We start from the raw sequence: 25,357 nt of genomic DNA on the forward strand, positions 1-25,357 counted from the left end.
GCACACATGCAATGACAAGCCAGTGGTCAAATTTCAAAGTCTGGACTCCCAGATCTATCCCATAGTCCTATATTCAGTTATGAGCACATCTGGTCTTCAAAGTCTAGCTATTAGGTTTGATTGAGAAAGCAACACCCTGTCTTCAGGAAGGAGACGGAATCTCAGTTACAAAGCAAGAATCACCAGATGGAGAGTTAGGCTCAGTTCCATAACTTCCAACTCAATCATCTTCAGTGAACTTCCTGCTACTCACTCCAACCACATTGCTTCACACACCTGCTTGTCTTCTGAGTAGGTAACACTTGCCGAGGGCAGTCAGCACTAAGAACTGGATGCTGTCCCAAACTACACTGCTTTTAAATCAATGGAGATTTCTCAACACCACTATTCAGAGCTCTGCCTGTTGTATATGAACAACTGAGTGCTATCATTCACAGAATGTGTGATACAAACAATACATCACTTTGGTTGTTCAGTGCACCACCTGAACATCTGTACACAGCCATCCTGAGATTTCTGCTCTCCAAACAACAAGCCATCATGGTAGCCAACAGTCCAAGGAAATCCTGTGCATTCTGTTTCATTTTAATAGGAGACTCTCTCTAAAGAGTAAATGCAGCTGTAAGAAGAAAGAAGAATCAGAGATGGGCTTATCTGATTCCTTAGAAAAGCTCTATCCTGAACTTTTAAGCAAGCCTAGAATGCAGGTAGACTTTTTCGGTAAACAAAAAAGCTATTGTAATCAACAAGCAAAAAAAAAAAAAGAAGGCTTGAAAAAATAAAGTAGCTGGGATATTCATTGCCAGTCATTAACCTGATTTTCTAATGAATATGGCATTAGGCATTCATTAACAATCATTTGTGTTTATGTTGAACAGTGGATGTATAATGAAGGTTGGTAAATGAAAGCAAAATTAAACCAGGGGATTTTGGACACTTATAAAGCAATTAACTTGTTTGGCGGTAATTACACATTGAAAGCTAAATCAAGTGCATTTAGAAAGCCACAAGAGTCGCCACATAAACCAGAGGTGCTTTGCTCTAAAATAATAGAACCTCTCTTTCTTTCAAAATGAAAGAGAAAGGCAAAAGTATGGTGTAAATGACAAATAAGGCCCAGGTCTAATGAAAAGAAACACGGTTACAGCCCATATGTTAGAGAAGAGGCAAGTTACTGAAAAATAGGACAGCTCAGCTATATAAAAAAGAGAAAGAATGAAAAAAAAAAACACTTTGTGACCACAATGATGTGAAAACAGGTGGTCTGTGACAGAGAGTTCAAGTTTTTGTTCTGTTTATGCACACGGGCATGCACACACTTGCACACACACACACACACACAGATTCTACATTCTTGAGCTACCTATTAGATGTGTGAAGCATAAAAACTGGATCCTCAGTGAAGTCCTTGGCCAAGCCCTGCATCTCAGTTTGTAGTAACCAGGTCTCTGTCAGTGGCAGTTCTGTTAACTCGAGTTTCCAAAGCAGTGCTTGATGACAGCTTTTTGCTCAAGTTAGCATACGGCATGAAATGGTGTGTGGACTCCATTGTTTCGTGTGTGCTCGTGTCCGGCTCTTTGTGCCCCCACGGAGCCCGCCAGGCTCCTCTGCCCATGGGATTCTCCAGGCAAGAATACTGGAGTGGGTTGCCATGCCCTCCTCCAGGGCATCTTCTTGACCCAGGAATCAAACCCATATCTCCTGCACTGCCGGCGGATTCTTTACCACTGAGCCACTGGAAGCCCATGGCATGAAAGGTCAGCCATTAAATGCATGCAAGGCTCCTTTTAAAAAGGAGGAGAGAAGGTCAGTGGTAGGGAGAACAAAGGTGACCTGCCCAGGGAAAAATCTATTCCGGAACTGGTTAGAGAGCAAGGGAAAAAGACAAAATTCCAGGTGGTCCCAGCATTCATCAACAGGAACTTTGCTCCAAAAATACACTCATCCAACGAAGCCTTCAAAGTGAAAAGCACTTCAGAATTTTCAACCCAACAATTGTCATACATGAGATATTACAGAGGGGCTGGCTGGGTGTGTTTATTTATTTTGCTTTCCTCAGGCTGCAAGAGGATGGCTGGGCTGGAGTCTTCAAATGAGCCCAAAGGTCTGAGAGGGGACAAAGTCTTCCAAACAAGAGTCTTGAGTGTCCTCCTCAAAAAGAGCTGAAGACACATAAGCCCTCCCCATCAGACAAATACCTTTGCAAACGGGGGTTGTAGGCACTTGACGGTTAGTAACCGAAACAATGGTTCCCAGGGGGATTCTTAAAGGGCAGCTGGCTTTGTGGAAACATTTCCCAAGAACTTGGATGTCCGCTATGGTAAAAGCAAATACTTGCTTTGCCCTGGGACTGGAATGGAAAACGGAAGCCAGGAGGTAGCTTTTGAAATCCTTACATAGTCATCTAACTGCCACCAAATTAAAAGATGTGTTTGCCCTGACATGGTGTGTATGTATCTTTCAAGACATGTGGTCTCACTTTTAAAAGGTAAATGTTTTATTTCCAAGCAGAGGATCAAGGTATTATACTGAAAAACATTTTTCTCCCTTGTTTAAAACCATTTTAAATATTTAGATCATCTACCTAGTTCTAATCTAATGTGGAGTGTTTCATTAGAGGTTTTCTTCGTCTGAAAATTACTTCCTGATTTTGACCAAGACCTCGTCAATATTTCATTCTCTTTGCAACAGTCCCAATATCATTTCCTGAGTCTTCATAAACAAACATGTTTCCTTATATATTGGGAGAGTTAGGGAATAGACTAATCTTTAAGGTACCTGCTACTAACCCAGTGCTTCTTACGTTTTATAAGGCATTCACATCACCTTGGAAACTAGTTAAAATGCAGATCCTGATTCAGAAGGTTCCAAGTGAGACCTGAGATTCTGTTTTTATATAACAAGCTCCCAGGTGACAGTGATTTCCACACAGCAAGGTAGTAATCTACTAATCTCTGTAGCTGGTAACTGGTTTTAAAAGGTTGTACCAGCAGGACTCGGGCTTCCTTGGTGGCTCAGTGGTAAAGAATCCATCTGCCAATTCAGGAGATGTGGGTTCAGTCCCTGAGTCTGGAAGATCACCTGGAGATGGAAATGGCAACCCACTTCAGTGTTTCTGCCTGGGAAATCTAATGGACAGAGGAGCCTGGTGGGCTACAGTTCATGGGAGCAAAAAAGAGTCAGACCTGACTTAGTGACTAAAACAACATGGCAAAATCACTAAGGAAGTGGAGGTGCTGAGTTCAGTTCAGTTCAGTCACTCAGCCGTGTCCAACTCTTTGCGACCCCATGGACTGCAGCACGCCAGGCTTTCCTGTCCATCACCAACTCCTGGAGCTTGCTCAAATTCATGTCCTTCAAGCCGGTGATACCATCCAACCATCTCATCCTCTGTCATCCCCTTCTCCTCCCGCCTTCAATCTTTCCCAGCGTTCCCACGCCTCTTTTCCAATGAGACAGTTCTTCACATCAGGTGGCCAAAGTATTGGAGTTTCAGCTTCAGCGTCAGTCCTTCCAGTGAACATGCAGGAGGCAGGGGAGCTAGAGTCCAACACAAACCTGCCGAGTAGCTACACCTGTGTTAGTTCTCTGCGTTCTGGGATCTTTCGTGAATATTTCAGTGTGACTGGGCTAAGGCGTGTGAGGCAGAGAGTGATCTGGTAAGATGCTTACATTAATTTCTCATAAGGATTCCAGCTTTGAATTTTCCTTCCTTCAACTAGCATTTTGCTATATAAACAGAAAATATAATTCATCCCAACCCCATGGTGATTTAAGATTTTAACTGTCTTGGGCAGACACCAGTTGGCAAAGAATTGTGGATTCTTTAAAAACTAATGATTTCCCTCTTGACTGCATGCTTATTTATTATCTTTTAAAAGGTCTATATTTTAAAGAATAAGATCAGGCAGCAAAGGCTGAGACTTGACCAAGGATACGGTCAAAGAAGCTACAGCTAACCCAATGGAGACTTTGGGGAAAGTGCAAAAAAAAAAAAAAAACCCTACCCGCTCTGGGCAGATACAGTCCCAAAACAGGAGTTGGTTTACCAGCAAATGGGGCTGAATTTCAGCCTGATTTTTATCCCCTTGGCCTGGAGCCTTGGGTAGGGTACACCCTTCCTGCCTTCTTACATGGTGGTCCTGATGCTGGTGACTTCATCTGGAGTACACAGTACGCAACACAGGGGTGAACATAAAAACTAGATTTCAGAAAGATAGTGAAGCAGACACAAGAGCCGTTAAGTGTAGAACACTCAACCTTTCGGAGCTCAGCCGTGAATAGAAAACAGGAGATGAGACCGAAACCAGAAAGGGCAATGGGGTCAATGTTGACTTTCCCCCTAAATAACTAGAGACCTGGGAAAGCTCAGAAATAGAGGGAAAGGGTGTGGAGGTGAGGGAGCAGGCTTAACACACACAGTAATCAACTTTAAATGCAAAAGCATCAATTCCTTTTTCTAATCCTCTCCTCAAGGAAAACAAAATCATCTCAGGATTAAAAAGTTCTTTGAATCGAAGAAGATGTAAACCTAATTCCTCCTAAAATAGGCACTAAGACTCAAACTTGAATAAAATAACCTATTCTTTTCATATGGCACTATTATAAAATTGATTCCTCAGGTTCTAAGAGTCAGCTACTGATTTCAGAAGCCCAAGAATAACAATGGGAAAATGGATTTCTAATCCACATATTTATGTAATTATTGTTTTTTATCAAATTGTAACTTACAGACAGGCTTCTTATTTAACAATTAATATGCATAATAATAAATGGTTCATAACCAAAAACTGTATATTCTTTGTCAACACTTCTTGTTATAGTTTCTGAAAAAAAAGCACTAAAACTACATCTGCTGCAAGTTCTCTTCCTCTGGTGACCAGAGATTTCAGGAGATGGACAAGTTATATTTTGTGTGGTCAAATATTAGTAACCTCATTATAAATCTATAATCCTAATTTCTACTTGAGTACAAATAAATATAGTAAACTCTTTGGAAAAATATTAGCCTTAACAATAATTATCAGGAATAAGGAAAGTTAGGCTTTCAGTCAGTTATATGTTTCCTCTTTTATTGTGGGTACCATTTCAGAAGTCTCATTGAATTTTTAGGAACCTGCCAATCCAGTCAAAAGAAATCACAAATCCTTAACTAACATATGCAAACTTTTCTTTGAGGAACAAAAGAAGCATCTTTGTTTGTTCCTCACCAGCAAACACCGCGCCATCTAAAAGGAGTCCTTTCAGTGGCAGTGTTAGCAGGGAAATTCAATTGTATTTAATTAAGTTCTTCCCCAAAAAACTGCACACAGAAGCACCAAAGAGGTTATCAGAGGTCAGATGCCTGTCATGACTTTCTGACCCTCCCAAAATGCAAAATAAAAGACAGAGGTAGCCCCGCTGGTAGGATGGCCTTCCACGTTTGTGTCTCTCCCTTTCTGCTTTAATTTAATAGCAATCAGCACAATATGTCTGCTTTTTTCTGAACAATAGGACAGGCAGAAGTCAGATTTACAGCTCTGCAAGGGGAAGGCAGGAGACAAGAGAGGCTTACTGTGGCTTTTAACGTTCAATAAGAACATCACTCTGATACCCACTAAAAAGAAAAAAATCTTGAAAATCTACTTAACATTTATTGCAGTCAGAAGTGGACAGATGTGTACTTTTTGAAATTTCGTATTCTAGAATTATCTTAAGTTATCAACTCTCTTACAGATCCTTTTTTAAAAGGATGCTCAGATGAATAAGATTTCTTTCCTACTGAAAAAAATAGACATGATATCTAGTCATGCATTTAAGAGTGCCTTGACTTTAAAATATTAGGTATTTATGTAACAATCCTTATTTTCCAAATTTCCCAATTTTTACAAGTCTACAATAACTTTATAATCAGCAAATGTACTGACACGATCAGAATTGCTGAATGTGTTATATGATCCCAGACAAAACTTAATTAACCGAAATGTCATTTAGAGTCTTGAATGTCTAGTAACAAATGAGCGCCAGACATGGAAGTTACTTCCTGAAATATCTGAAGTTCAGGAAATTGCATTCTTGAGTGACATTGTAAAGAGAATCTTAGAATCAGGGGCCCAGAAGACATCTTAAAGATGATTTAATCTGACGTCCCAGTGGATGTGTGAATGGCCGCATCCCATTCCCACCCCACTGTCACCCAGTCTGTGGCTGGATAACTCCACAAAGACTTCAAACTCACTGCTTCCTGCAGCCACCCATTTCCAGGGAGACAGCCCTTTCTTTCATACATGAAAATCGAAAACCTAGACTAAAAGGAAGCTTAATTTTGAGGTCAAGAGCCCCAAATTTTAATCCTGGGTCTGAATTCAAGAGTAACACTTAATCTCTTGAGTAACATTTAATCTCTCTGTGCTCGTGTAAAAAGGAAGGTAAAAATATTTGTGGGATCGTCTTTGGGTCAAGTTCTTTGCATTCAAATCTGTGTGCTACAAATTTTCTTCCTCTAGGGCTGTCAGGTCAGGATAAAGAATACCAACTCAGATCCATTGGTGGCAGCTATCTGGACACTGCCTTAAGAAGGACGTTGAGACCGTTCGGGTTTCATGGGAAAGAGCATCCTGTCTCAGGGTGGAGGAGGAACATGTGCCCCACTGGCCACCTGTGCTCTGGGTAATGCCTAGGAAAGAGCTAGAAGAAGGACACTTGGGATCAAAACTTTGCTTCAGCAAGAACAGCTGGGAGATTGGGGCAGGTGAGAACATAGGAACAATTTCCAAAATGATCCAGTCTTGGGGATCGGAGGAGACTGACCTCTGTCCTTTCAGATCAGCAAATCGGGTTAAAAGAAAAAGACTGTAAGTTCAGGTCCATCCACTCTCTTGAAAAATCAAGCACAGGGTCGGGAGAAAGAAGTTACTGAGCACATCTCAACAGCTCTGAAGAGGAGTTCGTACGGCCTCTATTCAGGCAAGAAAGCTGCCTGGAAGATTAAATGATAGTCCCAGGGATCCTAGGCTGGCTACTAAACAAGGGGGATTTGAATTAAATCCATCCCCAAAATGCTGCCAAATATACACTGATAACTTTTACCATTATTCTAACTCCCTTCAAAACAGCAGTACAGAAAGAAAGACTATTCTGCTGTGATTTCAATCCTCTCACAACACTTCTTGCACAACACACACCTGCAAATTCACTTGTCAGCTTTCTGCATTACATCAAGCTAATGGGCAACTAATTTGCTATATATATATATATATATATTCTTTAAAAAATCATTAACCTTTTATTGTAATAACACCATTCTAATGGGGTTATATATTTAACCTACTAACCTTTCTTAATATGCAGAAGTTTTAACCTAAGTAGTGATCAAGGAGGACCTCCTGTTAATTTTATTATGAAAAACTGTAGCAACCTAAGCTTTTTGGAACTCTCTATTTCTATTTGATATAATATCATTGTGTATTATAAAATACAGTTATTCAAAAGTGAAACCACTGAAAGAAAATCTGTAATAGGGACAATTAGAGAGAGAAACTTAAAACTGATGACTTGAATTCCCCACCTCAACCCCACTCTAAATGTAAGTCATAAAGAGCCCAATATTGTTCCCCTGGGAACAGGCTGTGTGACAGATGCAGTGAGTACTGGCAGCTAACCCCAGTGCTCTGAGATGGTAGACGTAATTAAGTAGACGCTGCAAGCACTTAGGTGCCACATCTGGACTGGTTACCAAGGCAGTGCAACGCCATCTGATACCCCAGCGTTAGGCATATGTTCTGGAACTCATCCTGCTAACTCACATTTTCACCAGGTCCAAAGTTTTACCCTTTGAAACAGCACAAGTGAAATGTCAGATTTTGGAATCAAAATGAGAAATACATTGAATACTGGGTCCTTTCTTAATGAACAGGCTTTCAAATGAACATGAAGATTATTAGACCTCCAGTAAATGGTAATAACCAGATAGAATTGTAACACAAACATATGTTACGGTATTTATCAAATGAACTGGAATTAAACAGTAGAGAGAGACTCATCCCCCATACCAAAGAGTGAACTTGGCTTTCCTTTTCACGTGGAAGGATGTGCCATGAGCGAGGCAGGTAACATGTGGGCTCTGGAGCCTGGGTTGCTGTGCCTATCCCTCCTCTGCTAGCTCCAGGACCTGGGGAGATAATCACAAAAGCAATCATTTACCAAACACCTACCTGACCCAGGCATCTTACCTGTGTTAGCTCTTCTAATACCAGTCTAATGAAGTATCAATTGATAATAGAGGATTCAAATGGTGAGTAAAACTTACGATGTGATATAAAGATACCTATATATATATAAATATAATCAAATTATATGGGCTTCCCTAGTTGTTCAGATGGTGAAGAATCTGCCTGCAATGCAGGACATCTAGGTTCAATCCTTGGTAGGAAAGCTCCCCTGGAGAAGGGAATGGCTACCCACTCCAATATTCTTGCCTGGAGAATCCCTTGGACAGAGAAACCTGGTGGGCTACAGTCCATGAGGTCACAAAGAGTCAGACACAAGTAAGTGTCTACTATTGCCACTCTTCACGCAATTGTTTTGTATATATATATGGCTTCTCTGGTAGCTCAGTTGCTAAAGAGATCCCAGTTCAATTCCTGGGCTGGGAAGATCCCCTGGAGAAGGGATAGGCTACCCACTCCAGTATTCTGGCCTGGAGAATTCCATGGACTGTATAGTCCATTGGTTGCAAAGACTCAGACACTACTGAGCAACTTTCACTTTCATATATATGGTGTTCATATATATGGTCAAGAAAAGTTATAGTTTAGAAATAAACTAGTTTAACTATCTGAGGAAGAGCCAGCCTTCACCAAACATGAGAACCAAACATATAAGGACAGTGGAAACCTATGAATGTCAGCTTACTACCAAATGGGTTTATAAGACATAATGAATTAAGAGAACGATTGTTGCAAGATCTCGACCACAGGAGCATGCCAGGGCCATGTGTACTTAGTTATAGCTGAGTCAGGATGGCATGGCCCATGATGGGCTAGCATACAATAATGACATGGTTATAAAGGTGGTGCTAGATAAGCCCACTGTGGTCAGAGAGTTAGGAAGCCCTGTGAGACCCCCCTGGATGTGGCACAGGTCTCCCCAAGGAAGAGTGCCTCGTGGGAATCAAAAGAAGCAAAAAAGAAAAGTACATATGTAGAGGGGACTGACTTGATTAAATTGTCAATTCAAACATGAGTGTCTGAAAACTTCTGGGTACCAGAGACCCCTTCCTTTTCTCGTGGATTCTGGTCAAGTCAATGAAATTAATACACTATCTATACATTCGGGCTTCCCTGGCTGCTCAGTGGTAAAGAAGTGCCTGCAATGCAGGAGACACAGGAAACGCAAGTTCGATCCCTGGGTGGGGAAGAGCCCCTGGAGAAGGAAATGGCAACCACTCAGTATTCTTGCCTGGGAAATCCCATGGACAGAGGAGCCTGGCAGACTACGATCCATGGGGTCGCATGATTAGACACGGCTTACTGACTAAACTACCACAACCTAAACATTCACATAGTCTCACCTGTCCCTCAAACTACTCCACCTGCTACTGGGAGAAAGCCACAGGGTGACACCATACCTAAGGCAGCCTGTTCTTAGGGCTTTCCCCTCACCTGGCACCAGCCAGGGTTGGCGGGCCTGCCCAGAGGCAGCCCAGCCACACTGGCTCCTGCCCGCATGCTCTGCACAACGATGCTGTCCTCCGTCAGGCCCCTCTTCAGTGTAGAGGGGCTACTGTGAGCTCTAATCCCCACGCCCTCGAATGCAGAGCTCACGCCTCGCCCACCACCTCCCTGAATCAGCCCACCAATCAGTCAATCCAGCCTCTGCCACGTGATAAGCGTTTAGACGAGGTAGCTCTTTGCTCTTTAATTTTTAAGACAGCTGCTGAATAATCTGCAAAATATACAGCAGTCTGTGACTCGAGCTTTACAGTAACATATGCTTTCAGAGTTTCATCTCACTTTGAACGGAATTAAGAGTGCTGAAAATTAGACTGCAAGATATTCATAATGAGGGACAGCATACAATAGTCACCTTACACAAAGAGCAATTATTTAACATGAATTCACGGATTGCATGACGGCGCTTTCTTGTGAAGACAGGCACAGCTGCTATGCTGAGAAAGTGCCAAATTTTACTCATGTCCCCCCATTTCCAGGAAGAGAAAACCCCTTGGCCTGCTTCTGCAGTCTCCCCCTCTTCTGAGATGGGTCCGCATGACCAAGCCGTGAAGACTGAGGCCCCCTGCCTTTGTTTCGAAGTGTTTCTCACTTGCCTTTTACAATTCAGTGTGTGCACACGCATGTAGTACAGAGTCATTTTGGTTCCTTTTTTATTACAATTAAAATATATGTTATTCAACAGGGGCATGTGCATTTATATAAAATAATACAGAAAGTGATACACAAGAAAGGCAGAAAAAAGTGTCGACTCCCAGAGCTTGCGTCTCAGTTGATTTGAAGAGCTGAAGTTCTCAGAATCCGACAGTATCCGCTGAACTAAATGGTTTACTGCATTATAGGGAAAGGGGCGCTGACAGCGTGTGGCCCTGGGCAGAGCTCCACAGACCAGGGAAACGGGCACATTTTCTCGGGAGGCTGGAAACCTAGTGGTAACCAAGGCCCATTTCTGCAATGAAGTTTTAGGTTGGTTGGTTGTTTTTTGACAAGGCTCAGCAGGAATGATCAATGGGTAGGGATAAGATATTCTCTTACAATGGAAGGAAGCATGAAAGCAGCCCACTCCCCCAAATGAAGGAGTTTATTTGTACATGTGCTCTGTTAACAACTGCATGCAGGCACGTAAAACAGAGCTTGCTTCAGAGAGAACAAAGATATTTTTGCCCTTACATAACTGGTGGCTAAGACAGTAAAGAATCTGCCTGCAATGCAGGAGACCCAGGTTCAATCCCTGGGTCGGGAAAATCCCCTGGAGAAGGGAATGGCTACCCACTCCAGTATTCTTGACTGGAGGATTCCACGGACAGAGGAGCCTGGCGGGCTACAGGCCGTGGGGTTGAAAAGAGTCAGGCATGACTTAGCAACTACATAGCCACAACAGCAAACAACTTTGCAAACACTCTATCCACCCTGTAAGAAAGGAATCTACTGGTCATACTGTGCATGATGCTAACTTTGTTTCCTTTGAAATCGGTGACCTTGAGAAGGGAATTAGAATTCTTCATCTGTCTTAGTTTTCCATATCCCCAGCATTGGTTTCAAAGCAAGCTATATCACTAATGAGTCAAATATTTGTTTTCACCGTAGTTACACAAAAGATATCACAACCAATACGTGTAGGACAAAGGTTTCTAATGCTGATGTTATTTTACTAAGAGAAGAGGCCCCTCTTTCCCCCAATCTCAAACCTAGACTTAGATAATTGTATCTTTTCTCTAAGCCTTCATCTGTCACTCCAACAAAAGCTACCTGAAGGTTCCAGCTCAAGAACAGTACTTTTCAATGTACAAATCACCCTCCTGAACACTTAGGAGAAAGTCAACATTGGACGTAAACCAAAGAGTCACATAAACATAACCGCTCTCCTCTATTCCTGAAATATGACCAGTACCGGAGGAGTTTTAATGGGAAAGTCCCCTAACTTAACTGTGACACAGTCCATGTGTTATAAGTGACCCGGATCAGAGCAAACCTAATTATCTAGAAGCACTAACCAGTCTCTCTGCCTCTTATCTCTCTCTTATCCCTCTCCTCCAATCCATCTCCCAAATTGACCTGGATTGATCTTCCTAAAGAATAGTTAACCTTTGTGTTATTTTCCCTGCTCAGAAATCACCCCAGGTTCTCCACACTCCTTTGTTTGACATTTAAGACCCTCTGCCCCTTTATCCAAACTGCCTTTCCAGCCACAGGCACCATTCTCCCCCGGACACACTCAGCTCCTCTTCCACATACCTCAGGGTCCCCACCATCCTTCACACTTTCCCAGCTGCATGGCGGCATCACACTCTGTCTTCTTCCTTGGCTCTCTTTCCTCCATATTCAGGTCTTAATTTTAATGCTCTAAGAGACCATTAGAGTCTGGGGCTTCCTGATGGCTCAGATGGTAAAGAATCTGCCTGCCATGCAGGAGAGTCAGGTTCGATCCCTGGGTCAGGAAGGTCCCCTGGAGAAGGAGATGGCAACCTACTCCAGTACTTTTCCCTGGAGAATTTCATGGACAGAAGAGCCTGATTCCATGGGGTCTCAAAGAGTCAGACATGACTGAGTGACTAACACTTTTACTTTTGCTTTCAAGAGACCATTAGTAACCGTTAAGCACTTTGAGAAGAAAGACTGCCCTGATTATTTCTGAATCCCCTCAATGACTAAGAAATGCCTAATCCTGGGTAGATGCTTACACAACTTTTACTGGGTAGATAAATGGATGGATGCAGACATAGGTAGGAGAAGAAACAACTGGATTGATGGGTGGAGGGAAGGATGAGGAGTGAACAGATAAGTGGATAAATGGATGAATGATTCAACAGTTGAATAAATGAACCAATGAAAGTGAAACGTGAAGTCACTCTTTGCGACCCCACGGACTGTAGCCCACCAGGCTCCCCTGTCCATGGGATTTTTCAGGCAAGAGTACTGGAGTGGGTTGCCATTTCCTTCTCCAGGGGATCTTCCCAACCCAGGGATTGAACCTGGGTCTCCTGCATTGCAGGCAGATGCTTTACTATCGAGCCATCAGGGAAGCCAATGAGGTATATATTATTATATCCTATTATAATACATGAGATTCAAATAGAAAAACAGTTACAAATAAAGTCAATTGACAGTAAAAAACATTTCTGGAAAAGAACACCAGTTGAACTCTGTTTCTAATCTAATCCAACTTTGTTCACAAAGACATTTTTAAAAGATAACTTTGGGGCTCTGACTTATATCCAAGAGCTACTTAGAATAGCTATTTATTTCTAAAGCTAGCATGGGAATGGTATTTAAATTAATGTCAACCCAGATCTATTTCTAAAGTACTACCTAACCAAATCCTCCTTTCACTGACTGAGAACTTATATTGTTTTCTCAATACAATCATCTTCACCTCTGAAAAATTCAGGTTTCTGGATCCATCAACATCTAGACACAGGTTTTCTGAAATTTCAAAACAAAGATAGGAAAATTCTGATACCAGCAGCCATGTGACCCTCTTAGATAGAAGCGTGCAGTCCTCACTGAAAGCCCATAGGCTCTTACATAACACACAGTGCTACTGAGATCATTTGATCTCCAACAAGATTGCAAGAAGCTACTTGGATATGGCAAGAAGGTCTGGCATAGACCAGTGTCTTTACTCAAGTAAGAACTAATAATTTGTAGACAGTTGCTAACCAGAGTGTTCAAAAACTGCTTTTAGAAGCTCATTTTTCATATGCAATAGTCCATTAAATTTATTGTTGCTTTCTGTCATTAAGCACGAGAGGGTGGGATAGGGTGAGCAGAGTTGGTAGTCATATCATACAGCTTACTTATATTGTCTCTACTGTTGACAAAATCTGGCATTCTTTACACATGTGCTTCTGGTTCTCTGAGTCTATTGGTGAACAGAAAATTAAACAGGTGAGTCTCAAACAGCTCCACTAGAGGAGGGCCATCCAAGCCAGTCCGGGGATATCACAGAAGACTTCCTAAGGAACACACCATCCAAACTTGGTCCTGAATGTCAGATGGGCAGAAAGGGAGCGCACACCACACACCCGGGAACATGATGGTAACTTCAGGGAACCGTGAGTAGTCCAGAGAGATGGCAGGCCGAGAGAAGATAGGGAGTTCAGTGGCAGATAAAAGCTGGAAAAGAAACAGTTTAGACGGCAAAGGACCTTGCACATGTAAAGGAGTTTGGAATTTATTCTGGAGGCTATGGAGCTGGAGGTATAAGAAGGTTTCAAGCCACGGTGTGATTTTTTTAAGCAAAAGTACATTTTAGAAGGGTCACCTTGGCCCCAGGTTGGAGGTTGTGTGGGTTAAAACTGACCAGGGGCAGTGTGATGAGAGGGGACCTTGCCATCCACGACTGTAAGGATCCCAGGGGGGTGCGAATGGCCCCTCCAAGAGTCCTCCAGGCTGGACTCCCACATTCTTCAGTTCTGCTCAGTATACACACCAGTCCTTTGGGCCTGTTTGTGTCCATTCCTGTAATTGAACTTGGCTTCTCCAGGTTTTCCAGAGAAGATCAGGTGAGAATCACCCTTTGGTTCTTTCGATTTTCAATTTCTGTCCCCTCTGGGGATACCATGCTCTGCCACCTAGAACCCAAACCTACCATCTACAGGGGTTTTACACAGACGGTTCTCTGCCACAAAACTGAACTCGTGACAGAGTCTTCTGCAACAAAAACTTCCATAATCATTATTAACCATATAAAATTATTTATATATATATGCGTTTCATATAATGTTGCATTTTTTAAATTCAAAGGAAATACTAGAAAGGGGAAAAGTCACATTGTCCTGGGCACACACACACATTTTACTGGGTCATTATCACCATAAACATAAATATAGAGGTACGGGGGGGAAAATCCACTGAGACTAATAAGAAATGAGAAAAAGAGAGAAGGGAGGAAAAGAATGTAGAAGGGAGGTAAAGAGGCAATGAGAAGATTCAGACCAAATAAAGGTAAACTCAAAAATACTTTAGAAAATAAAGTGTACTGATACCAGATCCCCAGGTGCCACTAGTGATAGTAAAAGAACCCGCCTGCCAATGCAGGAGACATAAGAGACATGGGATCAATCCTTGGGTTGGTAAGATCCCTGGAGAAGGGCATGGCAACCCTCTCCAGTATTCTTGCCTGGAGAATCCCAAGGACAGAGGAGCCTGGCGGGCTACAGTCCATGGGGTCGCAAAGAGTCTGACTCTACTGAAGCACCTTAACACAGCATACACACATACTGATGCCAACATGATCTATTGGCCAGAAGTAGCAAAAGAACTAACTGAAATTTGGCGGAACTAATATTCTGGTACAGTAGCACTGTCTCAATACTGCTACAAAACAACGGTTCCAATACATACCCTTGGCTCTAATTCCCTCTAGCAACTGAAGGTTGCAGGGTTTCCTGAAGTCTACACCAGTGTTTCTGCAAAAGGTACAAATAAATTGCTAAAACTGCCGGTATAAGAGCCTTCGAGGAGTGACTAATCACAAAACCCTCAGTCCTATTCTCTGGCCCTGTATACTTGGTCCATTCACCTTCCAAAAAAATTAAATAAAATAAGATGGTCAGAAAACATGCTATTTGTACCTGAAATACATGCCTTAGAGCCAGAGGGAAAAATTCATGTATAACGTACTCTGTTAGATTTGGTGTTGAATCATTAAATCATTTCTTAAAGAAGGAAAAAAAGAAGTGTTGCTCTGAAGCACAAGAATGGAATATGTCTGAGTGAAAGCTTTATTTTTGAACAATCCCTTGTTCTATTCAAATCTCTTTAAATTCACCGAAATGAATTTAAGGTCTGTAAAGGCCATGATTCAAAAAAGAAAAACTCAAAATTGATTTAAAGGGGCTAATCAAGGAGGAGATTTGCAGTACTTTCAAGAAACAACCTTCTGAAATGGAAGAGAATTGGCCAACAATTCCATTTTACTGAGCCACATGTTAATATAACAGCCAATTATTGTTCAACAAAAGCCATATCCCAATTCATTCTTGTTCACAAAGTAACGACTCTGGTCTATGAGTTGAGAAAATAAAATGATGGGCTAGACACACGCCGCAGAGGAAAAGTGTGGGGTAGGATTTGGGGCTTTTTACGGATGCAGTACATTTCATTAGAGGTTCGGAGTCTCCCGCTGGGCTCTTATTTCTCAGGCTTTTGTGAGGGATTTTCCTTTTAAAATGATACCTCAATGCAAACGTCCACACTAGTGTAAGAAAGCCCTTAGCACACGCCTAAGAAACCTGTAGAATGGTCATGGAAAGCACAGAAATTTTGTCAAGGAAAAAATAAAGGGGGAAAAAATAGAATATTTTAGGCTGTGCTAGCAGGTGGGTATTAGGTGGTTATAGAACAAGTAGGACTGTAACTGTAGCAAGAGAAAAGACATTGTGTTCCCATATTCCCGACAAAACTAAATTGCAGACCTGGGAACATTAAAAAGAAAACACACACACACACACACACACACACACACACACCACCCTTCAAAAGAAAAATAAAACAATGCTTCCCAAATAGGCCGGATTATGTGGGTCACTGCATACTGTGTGTTTCCCCTGTAGCATTTTCTCGTGGTTACTGTTGCCAGGGGACACTTGATGCTCTCATTATATATGTTTGTCTTTCACATCAGAGCCAGGCTTTTCCTTTGGATGCTCCCAGAACTGTAACAAAAATAAAAATAAGGACTGGACCCCATTCTTACACAAATACCTACAAAGCCGAGGGAGTGACCCCCGTGGGTCACCGTGTTGTCCCTGGAAGCATTGACGCCCTTGCCCCGGGGGCCCCCGGCCTTTTGTCACAGGGTCAAAGCCAGGACCTCGGCTGAGTATCCTCTGTGAAGAATTAACAAGTGTGACAATTTGTGGGCCCTCCCCCCGCAGCCCTCGGTCCGGCCTGCCTGAACGTGGTAAATAGAGACATCTGGATGGAGCCCTTTCACTGCAGTAATTGAAAATGAACACGGATCAAGTTCTGGCCTGTTGTATTCATAAATCTCGAGGCTTAATTACATTAAAGGGAAATCTAGGGCCCAGCACTATGGAAACTGCAGCTTCTATCAGGCGCTTGAATCATGAATCTTTAAGATAAGTGGGTTTTCTCTCCGCACCCCACCCCCGACTCTTTAGTAGGGTTGAATGGGAAATTTCCAAATCAAGCCCTTCAGTATTAATGCACCAGGAAAATTCTGGGGAGATTTGGGCTCCACCATTTCTACATGTGCACGTTCCCTGGGTGACATCTGTGGCATTCCTCCTGGCAGATCAGCGTTTCGAGGCTTACAATTAGGCACATTTCTACGAGTAAGGATGACGGACTTGACAGATATTTAAACTATGCTTTTCCCCCCAAGTTAAGCAGAAAGAGTGTGCATCTAGTTAAAATTTAATGAGTTGCCAAAAAAGAATTAGCAAATGAACACTCTGAATGAAGTCAAAACTCTCAGCGACTCATCTAAAGATAACAAGTGGAAAATTATATTCCTAGGTAATTCTACTGAGATTTCATATATATATTTCTATTTTTTATATATGAAATTCTTTATTTGCTTAACATAGAAATTCACTCAACCTTATTAACTGAAGATGAATTTAAAAGGAAGTGCATGGCACTGGTGGTTTGTCCAGTTTATGCCTCCGTGATAATCTTTGTATCGTATGACATTGGGGCCATTTTGGAAAATAGATGGATGGAAAGCCCTGGCACTTAATGCTAGAAACATCTACATCAATCCTCACCTAGAAGTGAAGCCCTGTGAGGTCAGGCTCCTGTAGACAGGGCCTTTTCCATTTTCTCACACACAGAGGGCACAAGATACATACTGTGGGGATGAACTTATAAATGAACCTATAAACTTGATCTGCAGCTCTGAGGTCAGCTGTAATAACGTAATCCATTACTAAACCCTCTTTATCTTCATTCCTTTGTGGTAACTACCTATCACCAAATAAGAAAAATCACTGAGTATAGAAACATATGAAGGATAGTAAAGAGACTGGAAGAGTAGTTATCACCCAGAATCTGATCTTTCAGACATTGTGCTAAGATCTGTGTATACAGCCTCTCAAATGCTCACAGCAATCCATTAAGTCATGTTATCATTCTTTCCATTTTCTAGGCTGGGAAACTGTGGCTCAGAGAAACTAAGGGTCCAAGACCACACAGTGAGGAGCGATAGAGTTGAGAATTAAATAAAGGCCATTTTGACCCTAGAGTCCATGCTATTTCCACCAAACTGCATTTATACCTAACCTTTTATGAAGACCAACCATTTATAAAACACATTCCTAAATATCATGTTAAGTTAAGCAGAGACATTACTTTGCCAACCAAGGTCCGTCTAGTCAAGGCTATGGTTTTTCCAGTGGTCATGTATGGATGAGAGAGTTGGACTATGGGGAAAGCTGAGCACTGAAGAATTGATGCTTTTGAACTGTGGTGCTGGAGAAAACTCTTGAGAGTCCCTTGGACTGCAAGGAGATCCAGCCAGTCCATCCTAAAGGAGATCAGTCCTGAGTGTTCATTGGAGGGACTGATGTTGAAGCTGAAACTCCAAAATTTGGGCCACCTGATGCGGAGAGCTGACTCATTTGAAAAGACCCTGATGCTGGGAAAGATTGAGGGCAGAAAGAGAAGGGGACGACAGAGGATGAGATGGTTGGACGGCATCACCGACTCGATGGACATGGCTTTGGTTGGACTCCAGGAGTTGGTGATGGACAGGGAGGCCTGGTGTGCTGTGATTCATGGGGTCGCAAAGAGTCGGACACGACTGAGTGACTGAACTGAACTGAAATATCATGAGTTGTATAATATTGTGATAAAACCATGAGCTGTGGGTTCACGTCTTGCATCCTATACTTAGTCCTTATGACTGCCCAGATAAGTCAGCATCTCTTACCTCTCAAGTTCCTCTCCCTTAAAAGTTAACTGAGGGTCCTTTTGAAGCTGAAGTAACATATGTCAACTACTTTGCCTGATCCACAGTAAGTGCCCAAGAAACAAGAGTTATACTATTTTCTCCTTCACACAGCTTTCAATGAATGTTTTCATTGTGACTTAACTTTCTAGAAACCTCTTACTAGAAATTTACTAGAACTGTATTAGGAATTTATGAGTTGTAATAGAAGGTTCCTGCTCCCTAAAAAGGCTTGAAGCTAGTGAAAGAGACAATGCATAAATATTCAGCCTTACCTTATTCTCCTTGGAAGGAATGTTATGACAAACATAGAGTATTAAAAAGCAAAAACACCACTTTGCCAACAAAGATCCATATAGTGAAAGCTATGGTTTTTCCAGGAGTCATGTACAGATATGAGAGTTGGACTGTAAAGAAAACTGAGCGCCAAAGAATTGATGCTCTCGAACTGTGGTGCTAGAGAAGACTCTTGAGAGTCCCTTGGACTGCAAAGAGATCAAACCAATCAATCCTAAAGGAAATCAACCCTGAATATTCATCAGGAAGGACTGATTCTGAAGCTGAAGCTCCAGAACTTTGGCCACCTAATGCAAAGTGCTGACTCACTGGAAAAGACCCTGATGCTGGGAAAGATTGAAGGCAGGAGGAGAAGGGGACAGCAGAGGATGAGAAGGTTAGGTGACATCACCAACTCAATGGACATGAGTTTGAGCAAACTCCAGGAGATAATAAAGGACAGGGAAGCCTGACACGCTGCAGTCCATGGGGTCACAAAGAGTCAGACACGACTCAGAGACTGAACAACAACAACTTTATGTTATGGGCTGAACTGTGTCCCCACAAAATTCATATGGTGAAGTCCTAGCCTCCATTACCTCAGAATGTGAGTGTTTGGAGATAATCCCTTTAAAGATATAATTAAGGTTGCTCGCTTGCTAAGTTGCTTCAGTCGTGTCTGACTCTTTTTAGCCCTACAGACTATAGCCCACCAGGATCCTCTATCCATGGGATAGAGCAAGAGCACTGGAGTGGTTACCATGCCCTCCTCCAGAGGATCTTCATCATCCAGGAATTGAACCTATGTCTCTTATGTCTTCTGCATTAGCAGGAGGGCTCTTTACCACCAGCACCTCCTGGGAAGCCCATAATTAAGGTTAAACAAGGTCATAATGGTGGATCCTAATCCAATCTTATCACTGTCCTTTTTAGAATAGATCAGGGCACAGAGAGCTACAGAGGGAAGACCATATGAGAACACAGCAATAAGGAGCTGAAAGCTTAGAAGAGCGGTCTCAGAAAACAACAACCCTGCTGCACCTAGACTTTGGACTTCTAACCTTCAGTATTTTGAGAAAACAAATTTATGCTGTTTAATCCATCCAGTCCATAGTATTTTGTTACAGCAACTCTAACAAATTAATGCACTATACAAAATAGATTAAAAGCAATAATATAAGACCCAATCCCAGAAGGACTCCCACAGAATCAAGTACTGTATAATATCCCACACAATATGGCAATCATTTATTTATCATCTGCATTACTGGGTCCACAAGCTTCCTAACTGGGTCCAGGGCTTTCCTGGTGGCTCAGATGATAAAGAATCCACCCGCAATGCAGGAGACCTGGATTCGACCCCTGGGTTGGGAAGATCACTTGGAGAAGAGAAAGGTTACCCACTCCAGTATGCTGGCCTGGAGAATTCCATAGACTTGTCCATGGGGTTGCAGAGTCAGACACAATTGAGTGACTTTCACTTCAGGCCTCCTAACAGTAGAGTGCAGATATGGTTGCTCTTGTGTCTCGACACTTAACACTATTCCTGGGCCACACAGATATTCATTAAATGAGTAAAACCATAGGAAATGTTTTACCCTTCCTTTCCTGTGGTCCTGAGTAACCAAATAGTTGATGTCAGAAAGTTCTTCTTTATAGGAATATTGTAGCTAATAAGTGCCAAAGGAATGATAAAATTATGCAATTGCCAGCTTGTTACTCAATGCAAAAATGGGGCTATGCTGATTGCTTTTACAATTAATACTAAAATGACTAAAAACGGATGTTAAAAATTATTAGCGAATGGCGGATGGGGAATTTACAGTGATAGGATCATGTTAACACCATCTATGTTCATTGATCAATCTTAAAATATCTAAAAAGGGGGTGACTAGTATGCCTCATGATATGATATAACAAGAACATAGCACCATCTTTGAGGCACCTTCCCTAAAAAATTGTGTCAATGTCTAATGGAACCTCTAGATCTCACCAGCTGTTCCCAAAAATAGAGGTTGGGAGAACAAGTTAAAAGGCATATCAATGAAGCAATCACTGAAATCCAGGATGTGGGACATTTTACAAATATATGACCTATTTTCTCTAACAAAACAATGGCATGGGCTAGAGGGAAGAGGAAAGGGAGGGTGTCACAAAATTAAAGAGAACATAAAAGAAAGAACAGCATATTCAGAGTGTTCAATTTGTTTGAATCTTGATTCAATCCTATGAAACATAAAATGACATTTTTTAAGACAAGTTGGGAAAAAGAAATGGGAACTAATATTTCACTGTGTTGATGAATTATTGTTCATTTTGTTATGTATGATCATAGCATGGGCTTCCCTGGTGGCTCAGCGGTAAAGAATCTGCCTGCAATGGAGATGTGGATTTGATCCCTTTGGGAAGATCCCCTGGAGGAGGAAATAGCAACCCATTCCAGTATTCTTGCTGGGAGAACTTCATGGAGAGAGGAACCTGGTGGGCTATAGTTCATGCGGTCGCAAAGAGTTTGACTCTACTTAGGTAGCGGCTAAATAACAACAAAAACAAATCGTAGTATGGTCTGATGTATAAACGTAAAGAAATGTAAATTTAGGTGTAGATACGGACATCCGTATCAATGAATGATGCATACTGAAGAATTTGTGGATACAATAGCATGATGTTTGAGAATTTCCATAACAGTTTTAAAACTAACTTGATTCTCAAGTGCTCAACAAAAGAGGGAAGGTGTTATTGTTGTTGAAGCTGAAGACATTGGGAACACAATTTTCTTGGTTGAGAGGTTTGCCAAGATCATTCAGTCAGGGTACCTGCTTCTTTTAAGCCTACTCCAGAGCATGTGGGTGTTTCACAATAGACCTCTAACTGCAAAAACTAAGGAAACAGGTATAAATTTTAAAGTAACATTTAGTCTCAATGCACTATTCTTGCTGGGTGTTCTATGTGTATTATCTCATTGATATTCACCACAAAACCATTTAACAGGTGCTGTCAGAAATATTTTGCAGATGAAGCAGAGCTCAAAGTGGTCATGTGAGTTGCCCAGGGTAGCAAAGGATTCCAACCCAGATGTGTCTGCCTCCAAATCAGATGAAGAATGCAGGTCATTGGTCAGGGGGCCAAATCAGTGCGGCAGCTTCCTTCTTGGTGAGTTGAAAGGTACACTGGCTTAGCCAGTGTTGGATGAAACCACAGAAATTTGTTTTCTCAAAGCTCTGAAGGTTAGAAGTCCCAAGGCAAGGTGCAGCAGGGTTGCTATTTTCTGAGGCCCCTCTTCTTGGCTTTCCGCTCCTTGTTGCCGTGTCCTCACAGGCTCTTCCCTCTGCAGTCCCGTGTCCTAATCTATTCTCAAAGGGACAGGAGTGAGAGTGTACTAGTATCCACCATTATGACCTCATTCAACCTTAGCCAAACTTTGAACATAGCCCTTTTTTTACATTGAACATCTATTAACCTCATGTATGCCCACAAATCACACTTTGAGAAATGCTACATTGATCCCCGTTATCCGTGGGTGAAATGTTACTATATTGCTATCATTTTTAAATTTGAGAATACGAATGCATACCATTAAATGGAAAAGGAATAAATTCATTTCTTTAGCAAGAAAGCAGTGGATTATATGTGACCAGTATCACTTTTCACTGGTAATCAACTATCTTTACTCTATCAAAAACAGTATTATTTCCTTCCAAGTATTTAGTCTCCAAAGAGCTCATGATGTCTAGGATCTCTTCCCCAACCCAAGCTCATTGGAAAATTTTCTTCCTCGAATGGTGAATAGAAAAGGGAGAAGAAATTTCCATTTTTCAAGATGTCTACACATCTTGATGTCAGTTACTACTAATACAAATTGAAAGATTTTGGCTTACAGAAATGAGCTAATTTTTTTTTTCTTCAGATGTGAAACCTTTGTATTAAAACTTGATCATGAAAAGGAAAAAGGAAATTGGGGCAACAATTTCAAACTGAACTGTTTTAAGAAATGCTTTCTACACACAACCAAAAACTTATCACCTCTTCCTGCCCCCCATATGTCCCTATGTGTGAGTGTGTGTGTGAGTGTGTCTGTGTGAGTGTGTGTGTGTAAGAGTGTGTGTGTGTGTGTGTGTGTGTGTGTGCTCAGCAGTGTCTGACTCTTTGTGAGCCCGTGGACTGTAGGCCACCAGGCTCCTTTATCCATGCAAATTTCCAGACAGGAATACTGGAGTGGGTTGCTATTTCCTCCTCCAAGGAATCTTCCCAACCCAGGGATCGAACCTGAGTCTCCTGGGTCTTCTGCATTGGCAGGGTGATTCTATACCACTCTGCTAACTGGGAAGCCCCCCTATATGTCCCAAGTTTTCATAATCTCAGATTCAGACATCTTCGTGAACCTGCCACCCAGGAGCAACAGCTTCTGAGACTGTGAGCAGCCCCTGATAAAGCTTCAGTCAGTAATGAATGATTAAAACTCATCACAGAAGAGTCCTCAGAAGCAGTAGCAGTGGGCTGAGAGCCAAGTGCTATGTCAAGAAACCCCATTTTCAGGATTTACATGGCAGCATCCTTCATCTTTCAGGCCTGGCACAATTTTTAGATGGGCAACTGTGACACCAGGAAATGTCTTCTCTAAAGAAAACCAGAACCTTCTGTTGAGAAAGGGAGAAATGTCATTCCACTTTAAAGGAAATCCAATCATTATAGACAAATTCTTCCCTCTTAAAAATCAAGTATCTGTAGGGTAACCTTTAAAACTTCCACTCATATTTTCACACGCTCGTCTTCCCCCGACTCTGAAAACTCTCCTCTAGCCTCTATTCCATACTAGAAAATCTGGTGTACATATTTTCCCCTAGATTTTTACAAAAAGATAATGCCAGCTACTATCCATAACAAGTGTGCGCGCACACTGCCATTTCCCTGCAAAAGCAAGGACAGAAGTGACTGATGATCTCATACCTGCTTTTCAGGTCTCACAGTCACACGGGGATGACGACTCTGTGAGCTGTGACAGTGGCAAGCGCTGGACATCACAGACGGGCAAGTAACAGAGCGCTGGCTGAGGCACCCAGAGCTTGAGCAGACTGACGGAGGGGAGGTTCCCTCAGGAAAACCCTACTGCTGACACTCCAGTCTGGCAACTAGAGCCCTAGACTGTTCCATCCTGGCTTCTTCCTGCCGACCTCTATCAGCCCTCCATCCTGTAACTACTCTTTTAGGTGCACATTTTTTATTTCCATCCTGGTATACATTGAATTTTCATTTTTTAAACAAATCATTCAAATAACAGTGCTTTGTGATTAGAACAATGTAGATCAATTTCTTGAATAAACAAATAAACATCTTCTATGTGTCAGACACTGTCCTATATGCTTTCCATATATTACAAATTATATTTTAAAAAGAAAAATTTTTTAATGAATTAAGACATCATGAATACTTTAAAGAATAAAAAACAATTTTTCATATAATTCCAAACAGAAATTGCCCTTCTAGTTATATGTGCAGTACTTCTCTCCCAGATATATATTTTATGTTTCTATAATTATGTTTAGTTATATACTTAAATTCTCTATAACATAAATATATGATAGATTGACTATATTTTATATTTGATTTTATATAATTTTATATTTAGTTTTATATAATTACCAGATAATATTTAATTATGTATTATAATTATATGTGCATAATTATCTATCTCTCTATATATAATTATCTCCTTTCATATAATCATTCATTCAACAAATATGTACTTAATTCCTATTAGTGCATGTGTTGCCCTAAGTGCTAAGAACAAGAGTAAACAGGGCAGGTGTTAAATCTGACTAAAAAGAGTTCACAGTCCATGGAGAGAGGTGCCAAGTGAAGACAGGGAGCCGTAAAAAGAAACTGAAGTTTTGAGTTTGTTTACAGGCTGTCGAGAAGGTGCTAGCTAGCACTTCTGTACTTTAGAGTGAATTGACATCAAACATCAAAGCAGATAATGTTGGTTATTATTGAACATATTGCCAACATAACTGTATTGCTCACCTTGTTTCTATGACCAAGTAACAGGTGTCTATTTTATATAACAGAAAAAAAGAACAGAAGGTAAAAGAGGAAACTGATATTTTACTGGACCCTCCAATTCTGCTGGGTGTTTCCACATTCATTCTTTTAGTCGATATCCACTAACCTTAGCAATCATTTTATGAACCTAACATTCTCTCCACTCTACAGAAAATAGAAAACCTACCCAGCTCTGGAGTTTAAGTAATTTTCCCAAAACAGCCCTGCTGTTGGAACAGAGTTAGGATTAAAACAAGAACTACAGCAAATGGAAGAGCATGGACCCCATCTAATCCTCAGCCATCCAGAAATCTGGATTTCTAAGTGAAATCCCTTGAGTTATTTTTAGAATTGGCAATAATTCAAAAACTTTTAAAACACTATGTGGGTAAAACTAAATACATCTGTATCAAAT

General features: G+C 41.5%; 1 long non-coding RNA gene across 3 annotated transcripts in view; it reads right to left on the reverse strand.

The window, feature by feature from the left end:
- The window catches only part of LOC122423545, a 149,003-nt gene that overhangs the window by 101,665 nt on the left and 21,981 nt on the right, over window positions 1–25,357 (reverse strand). For all 3 annotated transcript variants that reach the window (XR_006264173.1, XR_006264174.1, XR_006264172.1), the window contains exon 2: window positions 8,031–8,149. This is a non-coding gene — a long non-coding RNA (uncharacterized LOC122423545). The remainder of the gene's footprint in view (window positions 1–8,030; window positions 8,150–25,357) is intronic.

Source organism: Cervus canadensis, chromosome 21 (genome assembly GCF_019320065.1).
Source record: "Cervus canadensis isolate Bull #8, Minnesota chromosome 21, ASM1932006v1, whole genome shotgun sequence".
Lineage (NCBI taxonomy): Eukaryota > Metazoa > Chordata > Mammalia > Artiodactyla > Cervidae > Cervus > Cervus canadensis.